At 38.6% G+C, this 12204-nt stretch overlaps 1 protein-coding gene and 1 long non-coding RNA gene across 10 annotated transcripts in view; one reads left to right on the forward strand and one right to left on the reverse strand.

The window, feature by feature from the left end:
- Window positions 1-12204, reverse strand: part of SH3D19 (SH3 domain containing 19) — a 180053-nt gene that overhangs the window by 163039 nt on the left and 4810 nt on the right. The window lies entirely within an intron of this gene.
- Window positions 66-3914, forward strand: LOC112654580 (uncharacterized). Its single transcript, XR_004804992.2, has 4 exons — window positions 66-591; window positions 1751-1948; window positions 3095-3201; window positions 3481-3914. It is a non-coding gene; the product is annotated as an uncharacterized LOC112654580 (long non-coding RNA).

Raw genomic sequence — 12204 nt, forward strand, 5'->3', positions numbered from 1 at the left:
CGCGCTGCCCTTTCAGGCCAAAGCCTGGCACCGGCTGCGCTGATGACACCAGGTGGCAAACGCCCCAGGCTCGCGGGACGAAAGACGGAACGGGAAAACTGACGCTCCTTAGGGTGCGAGCCTATTCTCAGCAGGGTCACCCACGAAAAATGTGCTTTCCGTCACTGTGTACATAAGGATTCGGGTCAAAATATAAACCGTGAATAATAAAGACTACATTAAACGTTTCCTAGGAGCTCGATTCTGTTCTATTTGGCAGGTACATTCTGAACGTGCGGGCCGGTCACTGTTCTGCGTCGGAGGCTCTCCCCTCGTGGAACTCGTTACCAGACGTCCAAGTGCTCAGGTCGTGCATGCAGCCTCCCGGTTTTTTTTAATTTTTATTTTTCAAGATTGTATTTACTCGTGAGAGGCAGAGACATAGGCAGAGGGAGAAGCACGCTCCCTCTAGGGAGCCCAAGACCAACTGGATCCCAGGACCCCGGGGTCACGACCTGAGCCCGGCAGACGCTCAACCAGGCTACTGGAGTCTGCCAGTTTAACCCTCTGCGTTCTAATAAAGCTCATAACATTTGAGAGAAGCAGCTGCAGGTGGTTCTCACTGCCCTATGCAAGTACCCCAGGCCCCTACCACAGTCCCCCAAGAGATCTGGGATAGGTCCAAAAAGGTAGCCATCTATAGTTTGTCCTTAGCCTCTGAGGTACACTGGCCTCAGAACCCTGCCCAAAGGGGTGCAGGACAGTAGCTGGCCGCCCTACTCAGAGCCTCTGTCTTGGAGAGGCTGACTGTGGGGAAAACAAGAGAGCCAATCCTTCAGGACTTCAGAAGCCATGGAGGCAGACAGGCGTCAACAAAGTCACAAAAATGGTGGTGTCTCTGACACCTGAGTCGCAGTTATCCCAACTTACAGAAATGTTCTCTGGAGTGGCTATTTGCTGTCAGTTTCCAAGGCAGCTCTTATTTCCAAATGACTTCTGAGGCTATTTCCTGTGTGTCCTTATAATAAGCCTCCATCAGCTGAGGTTAGCCAAACAGACCTCTACCTCTTGCACTATCGCATACATTGCTTTCCAGTTATTTCAATCAGAGTGCCTTACAACATTCTTTATGTGCAGCCTTTTTTTATGCTACAAGAGAGAGATTAAATAAAGATCCCTGTATAAAATGCATGGTGGATTCAGTTTATTCCTTCTGTTTGACTACAAGTCATCACAATATGAATTACTTATGATGAAAGTACCTACCTATTCAAATGACAAGAAATCACACTGAAACCACTCGACATCACATTTCTTAATAGGACACTAAACCAGTGAGTCTCATCTCACATGGAAGTTCAAAAATTCAGCTCCCCAGCAACTATTCCAGAGGAAATTAATCAAGAAATCTGAAGATGGGGTCAGGAGCATATGTCTTTTTTAAAGCTCTGCACCTGATTCCGATGCCTAGCCAGTGTTGAGAACCCTGGCATGGAGGTACAGACGTAACTGTAGGCATTGTGGCCCAAGGGCCGCTGTCCACATCAGCACCTGGAGCTTGTCAGAAACACTGACTCTCAGACTCCACCCCACGCCTATTAAATTAGGGATCACATTCTTATAAGATCCCCAGGTGATCTGTAGATATATGAAGGTTTGAGAAACACTGTTTAGAGCTCCCATAGTTACAGAAATGTGAAAAATATCACACACCATGTTATAAAGTTTCATATCAAGAAATTTTTTTTAAAAGACTTTATTTATTTGGCAGAGACAGAGACAGTGCGCGCACAGGAGCAGGGAGAAGGACAGAGGAAGAGGGAAAAGCAGGGAGCCTGAAGCTGGGCTGGATCCCAAGACCCCTGAGATCATGACCTGAGCTGAAGGCAGACACTAAACCAAGTGAGCCACCCAGGTGCTCCTCTCAAGAAATTTTCCAAGAAGAAATAGGAATAGAACAGTATAAGAGGTAAAATGTTTGTGATATTAGGCATTTCATATTATTAAGCATCTAATAAAAGTAATATTCAAATGCAATTCTATTCCAAATGAATTCTTACAAACCACACCCTCCACTGGCAATAGTTATACCTCACCTGAGTAACACAAATGTACTTTAGAATCCTAGATAGCTCCAGTTATCTCCACTGAGCTAGTGTGTGTTGAGGGGGAGTTCTTGTGGGGAAATAAAGAAATAATGGGTGTAGTGACAAGAAGGGATCATGTACATGCGTGGCTCCATGCTGGGGGGCCTTCTAGTTTTTTGTGAACATCTCAAGTTCCAAAATTCTGTACTAGTTCTGTACTAGTTCCAAAGGACTATTTGGAAATGATGATTTGTATTGCTAGAAAAACTAATTCTCCACATGTTACGCAAACCTTTTCTTCTGTGCCCCTTGTCCCTGGCCAGCTGTCAGAGAAAAAAGCATTTACTTATCTTTCAGTATAGTGATTCCTTGACTAATAATATCTTCAAGAAACAATGTTCCAGTACAATAAAGGCAGCCATATCCAACACAAATAACCTCTGAATCCTAAGCAGAAGCCCTGGATGATGAGCCCATTATAGGGCTCATCAGCAACGCAATTGTTAATCTGTTCATATGCATCAGAGTACGGACAAAATTACCTCCTGTCACAACTTCCATTTATTTATTCTTTGAGAAATACTCTGACCTGGCAATAAGCAAAATGACAAAATCAGACAATTGTTTTCAGATTCTACAGGTTTCCTTTTCAGGACCCTTGTCCTAGGAGGGGATCATGACCCTCTTCAAGAACTATACATCACACAAGGGAAATTGGAAGTTCAAGGCACATTCCTTATGATAAACTTAAAAAGTAGTTAGAGAATGAATAATTCCCTTTCAAAAGTTGCAAAGGGGGGGGGTGCTCTATGATTTTTCAGTGGTCACATTATAATAAAGAACAAAACAGCAAGAAGAATCTAGGTATCCTAAGGTAACCTCATGTTTTCAAAATGCCTTATTAAGCTTGGTGTAAGGAGAATAAGATCAAATTAGAATTTGTATCAGTCAGGAATTGCATTTGGCTGCTGCTTGTACAGACCTAAGATAATGATGGCTTTAACCAGTCTATATTTTCTCAAATACAGGAGGCAGGCAATCAAAACCTCCTATGACAACCCTGTCGTCACTGGGAACTAAGATGCCATCTATTCTTCTGCTCCACCATTCTCAGTGCATGGCTTCCAACCCCAAGGTAACCTCATGGCCTAGGATGGCTGCTGTGAGCTAAACCTCCCTACTCCCGATAGGAGATGGAAGGGCAAAAGGATATTCTGTGCAGCTGAGTCCCCTCTTTAAAGAAAGCACTTTCCTAGAAGCCCCACTCAACTTTTATTTGCATCTCATTAGTGGGTTGGCAGAAGTAGTTTCATAGGTGGGGACACTGCCACATGACTAAGGAAAAAAGGGAGGAATACTGAGTAGGCAACACTTCCTAGCTGTGTGATCTTGTGTGATTCTTTACCCCTTCTAGGCCTCGTGTTCCTCAACTGTAAAAATTAAGGAATCGTCACACCTACCTCATAGGATTGGCACAAGGACTAAATGTAAAACAATTACAGCACTACTGGTACCCACTGCACAATGAATATTAACTTGTTATTATTTGGTAATCCTAGTCCAGTGCTTTCCCAGATTCCTTTCCTACTCTAACTTCCTCTCCATATCCAAAACTGAAACAACTCATATTAGTCCTTTGTACCTGCTGATATTCTAGAATGAATGAGTTTTAATAAGAGGACACCTCAATCAGACCTATGTATTTCATGCTTTTCCTTTCTAATTATGAAATGAAAGTATGTGCTTGATATTAGCACACACCAGGCATTTTGGACAGAATTAGGATTCAGAAATTGAACTCACATCCCCCCAAAGGCAGAATCTAAAGACAACCCCAAAGCATATGTTTGGACATCCTTAAAAAATGAAGGTCACTGTAAAAAAGAATGGAATCTCCCATGCAGAGGGATTCCAAAAAAATTATGTAGATATCCTTCCCTCAAGAAGTTAGAGCATTAATTCCTTCCTTCTTAAGTGTGGGCTATGCATGGTGATTTCCTTAACTTCCTACGGTATGGAAAGGGGTCTGGGGGTGGGTAGTTACCTTGAAGTAGAGAAACCTGACAAAATACTAACTCAGCTAAACAATTAAAATCAACATCAACAATGATAAATGATACTAATATTATGTACACTTAATATGCAATAAAAACGTGGCAAACATTTATACCTTCCCCAAACACTACACTCTAAACATGAGAAAAACATCAGACAAAAATGCAAGAGTGACATCCTACAAAAATATCTGACCTGTAACCCTCAACACTGTCAAGGCCATCAAAAACAAGGAAATTCTTTGAAACCATCAGAGCCAAAGGGGAGCCTAAGAAGATACAATAACTACATGTAACATGGTATTTTAGATGAGATCCTGCAAAACAAGAAGGAATTAGGTAAACACTAAGAAAATCTGAATAAAGTATGGATTTTAGTTAATATCAACATTGCTTAAGATGTAAATAATAGGGGAAACTGGATGTGGGTATATAGGAACTCTGTAGTATGTTTACAATTTTTCTATAAATCTAAACCTATCCTGGTGGCTCAGCGGTTTAGCGCCGCCTTCAGCCCGGGGTGTGATCCTGGGGACCCGGGATCGAGTCCCACGTCGGGCTCCCTGCTTCTCCCTCTGCCTGTCTCTGCCCCTCTCTCTGTGTGTCTCTCATGAATAAATAAATAAAATCTTTAAAAAAAAATCTAAACCTATCCTAAAAAAAAAAAAAATAAAATAAATAAAATTAAAAAACAAATAAACCTATCCTAAAAACCAAAATTCATTTAAAAAATAAATGGGGAAGCACCTGGGTAGCTCAGTTGGTTGGGCATCTGACTCTTGATTTCAGCTCAGGTCATGATCTCAGGCTTGTGGGATCAAGCACTGCATCAGGCTCCGCACTCTGCAGGGAATCTCTTTAGGATTCTCTCCCTCTGCCCCTCCCCCTGCTTGTGCTTGCACATGTGTGCGTACTCTCTCTCAAATAAATAAATCTAAAAATCAAAAAAAGATAAGATGGTCTACAGCCTATACCCCCAATGCTCTCCCATACACCCATTCCCTCCCCTGCCCCCCAACCCAAAGGCAAGCTTAGAGCTCCTAAAGATGAGGCCTACAGTTAATGAGGGACAGGAACTGATTTCTACCTCCTTGTAAAACTAGAGGGCAGGCTATATCCACTTCCTTCCCAACCTTAACCCTTCTCTATGCCTGAAGCTACTAAACATACATTTTCATCTTATACTTAATTACTAACATTCCCATCACACCTATGTTCCTTACTATAAATTCCCTAGAACACATCTCCATGTTTTCCATTGCCGAAGTGGATCATCGCTTTTTCACTGAAGCTCGTATCTTGAGCCTACAGGACAACTGGAGCTAGTGTAACTGTTCTCCCCAGGTGAGGCAATGTCTTGAGCTTTGCACTTTTGGCTTCTCCCTCATCAATAGAGCACTTCACAACAAACCCAGGGAAACCGACCCAAGATCTTATCTCATGCTCTGGCAAACTTCTATAAACCAAGTCAGAAGTTATTTTTCTTCCTATCTCCTAGAATCATAAAATGTAAAGTTGGAAGCCTCATCCTTTCCATTAAAAAAGTCAAAACCAAGGCCCAGAGAAATGCTTTAAATTGCCAGAGGCTAAAACTAATGGAGAGAGACTTGATTAAAAACCAAGTGTTCAGAGGATTAGTTTCAAAGTATCACTGAATGCAAAGCTGAAATAATCTAAGGGAAAACAAAGTATGTTGCACCCAGAATATAATGTGCCAATGAAGTTAGAAGCACTGATGAAGAGTGAAGTGTCAAAATTAAAAAAAAAAAAAAGAAGAAGAAGAGATGCATCCTGGTTAAAAATAGGATTTAAGGGGCACCTGGGTGGCTCAGTGGTTGAGCATCTGTCTTTGGTTCAGGTCATGATCCCAGGGTCCTCAGATTGAGTCCTGCATCGGGCTCCCCGTAGGAAGCCTGCTTCTCCCTCTGCCTATGTCTCTGCCTCTCTCATGAATAATTAAATAACATCTTAAAAAAAAAAATAAGATGTAAGATCACCAACTTACTCTGATGTGCCAAAATCATTTTGAAAAGCAAGAATCAGCTTTTCTTTTCTTTTTTTCTTTTTTTTTTTTTTTTTTTAAGAATCAGCTTTTCATTTGTAATGATGAATAAAAGGCAAAGGGCACTACATGTTAAAAATAGTCTGTAGAGGGCAAGGAATGCCAAATGAAGAACTCTGCTCAGTCTTTGGGAGTCTTGTAAAATTGATGTATTTCTAAAAGATACATGAACTCCAAAGCAAAGCAACTACACTGGATTATGAAATGCTGAAGATGCAGGTTTACCTACTTTTTCTCCACCAACTGAAACCCCACAACTTCTCCCAAATGAAGAAAAATGTGGACTCAGGTACGTGTCAGCTGTTTTAACAATAACAAAAATATATGTAAATTAACACTAATAACTTTATAGGTATTTACTATTTGTCTAGCCATGTTCTAAGGGTATTGTCTATACTAATTTATTTAATCTTCAAACCCTATGCAATAGGTTTTATTAATATTACCATTTTACAAATAAGGAATGGAAGCACAGAGAGGTTAGGTAACTTGTTCAAGGTCACACAGTCAGTGAGAGGTGAGCCAAAAAATGAACCATGACAGTTTGGTCCTCTTGCTGAACTCCACTTGGTAGTCATCATGCACTACTTTATATTCTCATATATCTTCATTAAAGTGTATTAGCCTGGAACACACAGATAAATTCCTAAAAATATATAACCTCCCAAACCTGAAGCAGGAAGAAATAGAAGATTTGAACAAACTGATTACTAGCAATGAATTTGAATCAGTAACCAAAAAACTCCCAATAAACAAAAGTCCAGGACCAGAAGTCTTCACAGGTGAATTCTATCAAACATTTAAGGAGGAGGTAAGTGGCGTCTGAGTGGTTCTCAGCCATTGGTTAAGCGTCTGCCTTCAGCTCAGGTCATGACCTCGGGGTTCTGGCACAGAGCCCTGCATTGGGCTCCCTGTTCTGCAAGGAGCCTGCTTGTCCTTCTCCCTTTGCCCCTCACCCTCACTCATGTTGTCTCTCTCTTGCTCTGCTTTCTCTCTCAAATTTTTTTTTTTAAATTAAAAATGAGGAGTAGTATCTCTTCTTCTCAAATGATTCCAAAAAACAGAAGAGGAAGGAAAGCCTCTAAATTCATCCTATGAGGCCAGCATTACCCTTATACCAAAACCAGATCAAAACAAAAACAAATACCACTAAAGATGCTGAAATCCTCAAAAAAATATTAGCAAACCAAATCCCACAATACATTAAAAAATATCATTCACTATCATCAAGTGGAATTTATTCCCCGATGTGAGGTGGTTCAATATTTATAAGTCAATCAATGCGATATATCACATTCACAAGAGAAAGGATAAAAATCACATAATCATTTCAATAGATGCAGAAAAAGCATTGACAAAGCACAACATCCATTCATAATAAAAATCTTCCACAAAATAGTTTAGAGAGAATATATCTCAACATAATAAAGGCCATATATGAAAAACCCACAGCCAACATAATACTCAGTGGGGGGAAAAAACAACTTGCCTCCCCAAGATTAAGAACAAAGAAAGGTTGTCCACTCTCACTACTTGTATTCAACGTAGTACTGGAAGTCCTGGTCACACCAATCAGATAACAAAAATAAATAAACAAACAAATAAATAAATGGCATCCAAATTGGTAAGGAAGAAATAAGACTTCCGCTATTTGCATAAGACATGATACTGTATATAGAAAACCCTAAAGAATCCACCAAAAAACTACTAGAACTGATAAATCAATTTAGTAAGGTCATAGGATATAAAATCAAATTACAAGAATCTGTTGTATTTCTATACATTAATAATGAAGTAGCAGAAAGAGAAATTAAGAAAACAATCTCATTTATAATTACACCAAAAATAATAAAATATCTAGGAATAAACTTAATACAAGAGGTGAAAGACTTGTATTTCAAGAACTATAAAACGCTAATGAAAGAAACTAAAGATGATCCAAATGGAAAGATATTCCATGCTCATGGATTAGAAGAACAAATACTGTTAAAACGTCTATATTAGGGGTGTCTGAGCGGCCCAGTTGGTTAAGAATCTGACTCTTGATCTTGGCTCAGGTTATGATCTCAGGGTTGTGCCAACCAGCCCCACAATTGGCCCATGCCCAGTGGGGAATCTCTCTCCCTATGCCCCCCCACCTCATACATACATATTCTTAATCTCTTTCTCTCTCAAATAAGTAAATTTTTTAAGTCCATATTACCCAAAGCAATCTACAGATGAATGCTAACCCTATGAAAATACCAAGAGCATTTTTCACAGAACTAGAACAAATGATCCTAAAATTTGTATGGAACCACAAAAGAACCCAAACAGCCAAAGCAATCCTAGAAAAAGAAGAACAAAACTGGAGGTATCGCAATCCCAGATTTCAAGATATGCTACAAAGCTGTAGTAATCAAAATAGTATGGTATTGGCACAAACACACACACACACAAAAACAGATCAATGGAACAGAATAGAGAGCCTGCATATAAACCCAGGATTAAATGGTCAATTAATCTACAACAAAGGAGGCAAGAATACACAATGGGAAAAAGACAGTCTTTTCAACAAATAGTGGTGGGAAAACTGGACAGCTACATTAAAAAAAAAAGTGAAATTGGACCACTTTCTTACACTATACATAAAAAATAAACTCAAAGTGGACTAAAGACTTAAATATAAGAACTGAAACCATAAAAATCCTAGAAGAGAGCACAAGCAGTAATTTTTCTGACAGTGGCCATAGCATCATATTTCTAGATATGCCTCCTGGGGTAAAGGAAAGAAAAAAAAAAACAGAAAACAAAAACAAAAACAAAAACAAAAAAAAACACAAAAACAAACAAAAAGCATACCCATGCCCCACCCCCCACCCCAAACTATTGGGACTACATCAAAATAAAAAGCTCTGTACAGCAAAGGAACAATCAACAAAACTAAAAGGCAACCTACTGAATGGGAGGAGATACTTGCAAATGACCTATTCAATAAAGGGCTAGTATCCAAAATATATAAAGAACTTATACAACTTAACACCATAAAACAAAAATAATCCAATTAAAAACAGGCAGAAGACATGAATAAGCATTTCTCCAAAGAAGACCTACAGATGGCCAACAGACATATGAAAAGATGCTCAACATCACTCATCACCAGGGATATAGAAATCAAAACCACAATGAGATACCACCTCACACCTGCCAGAATGGCCAAAATCAACAGCACAAGAAACAAGAGTTGATAAGGACGCAGAGATGAATCCTCTTGCACTGTTGGTGGGAATGCAAACTGGTGCAGCCACTGTGGCAGAGAGTATAAAGGTTTCTTTAAAAATTAAAAATAGAATCACCATATGATTCAGTAATTCCACTACTGGATATTTACCCAAAGGATACTAGAACACTAATTCAAAGGGATGCATGCCGCTAATATTGACTGCAGAATTATTTCCAAGATATGGAAGCAGCTCAAGTGTCCACTGATGATGAATGGATAAAGACATGGTGTATAATACAATAAAATATTATTCAGCCATAAAAAAGAATGAAATCTTGCCAATTGCAATGACATGGATGGCGCTAGAAAGTATAATACTAAGTGAAATAAGTCAAAGAAATATTGTATGATTCCACTCATGTGTGGAATTCCTGAAACAAAACAAGGGAACAAAGAGACAAACAAAAAAAGACTCTTAGATATAGAGAACAACAAAAAATTAGTGAACAAACTGATGGTTACCAGAAGGGAAGTGGGAGGAGAGGATGGGTGAAACAGATGATGGGGATTAGGGGAGGGCACTTGTCATGATGATCACTGCATAATACATAGAACTGTCAAATCACCCTATTGTACACCTGCAACTAATATAATACTACATTAATTATACTAGAATTATTTTAAACAAAATAAAGTGTATCAGCCTTATCTTCCCTAATTCTATGACATATTCTTTTAAAGCCGAGATCCTATTTTATAACTCTCTTTATATTTCCTGTATTTTCTATACAATTTTGCATACATTATGGTGATGAGGATAACTAGGCAGGTCTTTTTTTTTTTTTTAAGATTTTATTTGAGAGAGCAAGAGACAGAGCATATGAGTGGGAAGAGGAGGAACTGAGGGAGAGGAAGAGGGATAAGCAGACTCCCCACTGAGCCCAACTTAGGGCTCTATCCCAAAGAATTTGGTGAACCCAGGATCTTTAAACAACATATAAAATGTATCTGTAGTTTCCACAGGACTTAAAAGAAGTCTCTTCAACTTTTTAGATAACTGCAAAGTCTAGGCCATATGACCTGGTTATGTCCCATGAATCAACTCAAAAAAAACTATAGTTTATGACTTGAAACACAAAACAGAGGTAACTGAGAAGCAGCTGTACCTACTACTTGTGTTATTTCAGATCAAGTCTTCTAGCATTTCTATGTTTCAATTTACTTGTCTTTAAAATGGGAATAACAGGGATCATGATCTGAGCCGCTTAACTGAGCCACCCAGGCACCCCTGTTACTCCCTCCCTCTCCCCCTGCTGCCACTCCCTGACTTGTGCATGCACTCTGTCTCTGTAAAAGAAATAAATAAAATATATTTTTAAAATAAGAATAACAAAACATACTCTTTCCCCTCAGGTTATTTGTAGGAATCAAGTTAAATGAGGCACTTCAAATAAACGTAAAGTATTTGTAAAATATAACAAGCAACATGCAGGTATAAACGGGGAGATTAATAGCAAGTGACTCTTATTAGCAGCCAGTGGGATAGCCTGGAAAAACATGGACTTTCAGGTCAAAAAGATGTGGATTCAAGTCTCCATTCTACCATTTACTAGCTAATGGATCCTGGATCCTGGGCAAGTTGCTTAAATATTTTTGAGCTTCAATCTTTTCAATTATAAAATGGAGAAAATAATACTGATCTCACAGGAAATAAAAAACACCTGATTCATGGTGAACTTGAATTTTATTCTGTGCCCTTATACTGACAATATGAGTTATTTTACTCAGAACACATGGGAAAAGTTATTGCAGTCCTTCCAGAGTTTACCATAAAGACATCAACATATTGAAAGAATAAATTTATATAGTATTTAATAAACACTACTAAATGCCTACCACTCTTCCCAGTGATCAGGAGAGATCTCAGAATTATGTATTCCCTGCCCTTTGGAGAAACAATATAAAAATGTTATAAGTGAGCCAGAGGGTTTCAAACCCATTTGAGAGTCTGATGAAAGCTACGGCATCTCTCCCTAAAGAAAGCTTAAAAACTGTTAGGAAACAATCAAGGAGATAAGGAGAGTATCTTCATGACCTTGGTAAGTATTCTTAACCAAAGGAGACAGCAAGGGGAAGAGGGACACTAACTACAAAGAAAGATTCAAAAACACAACTATGTTAAAATTAAGAATTTCCACATTAAAAGAAACCATAAAAAATTTTTTTAAAAAAGTAGGCCCAAGTGGAAGAAGATATTTGCAACACAAGCAACCAACAAAAGTTAAGATTCCTTTGTAAGAACTCCAACAAATCAATAAAAAATGACAGCCAAAAAGGGTGATATATTTATGCAATGAAAATAAACTGAATATAACAATATGGATACATCTTAAAAACAATACTGAATGAGAAAAATATAACACTAAAAAATACATACCAGATGATACCTCTTATGAAGTTTTAAAATAGGTCACTAAAGAATATTGTATAGGGATGCATATGCATACAGATAAGACTGTACATAAAAGGAAAAAATAATCACAAGAGTCAAGAAAGTAGTTCCCTCAAGGAGAAGGAAGAGGCCATGACCAAGAGGGATCAGAGTTGGCTTCTAGAGAACTGATGATATTCTATTTCTTGACTTGGATACAGGTTACAAGAGTTTCACTTTGTAATGTATAGGTTTTATACACTCTTCTGAATGTACACTGCAAAAATAAACACACCTTCACAACCACACCTACATTTAGCAGGAAGAGGAGGAGTTCAGACTCCCTCAGTCCACAAACCCTAAATGTATAGTATCAAGTCAGGTGAGAT

The sequence above is a fragment of the Canis lupus genome, chromosome 15, assembly GCF_003254725.2.
Source record: "Canis lupus dingo isolate Sandy chromosome 15, ASM325472v2, whole genome shotgun sequence".
NCBI lineage: Eukaryota > Metazoa > Chordata > Mammalia > Carnivora > Canidae > Canis > Canis lupus.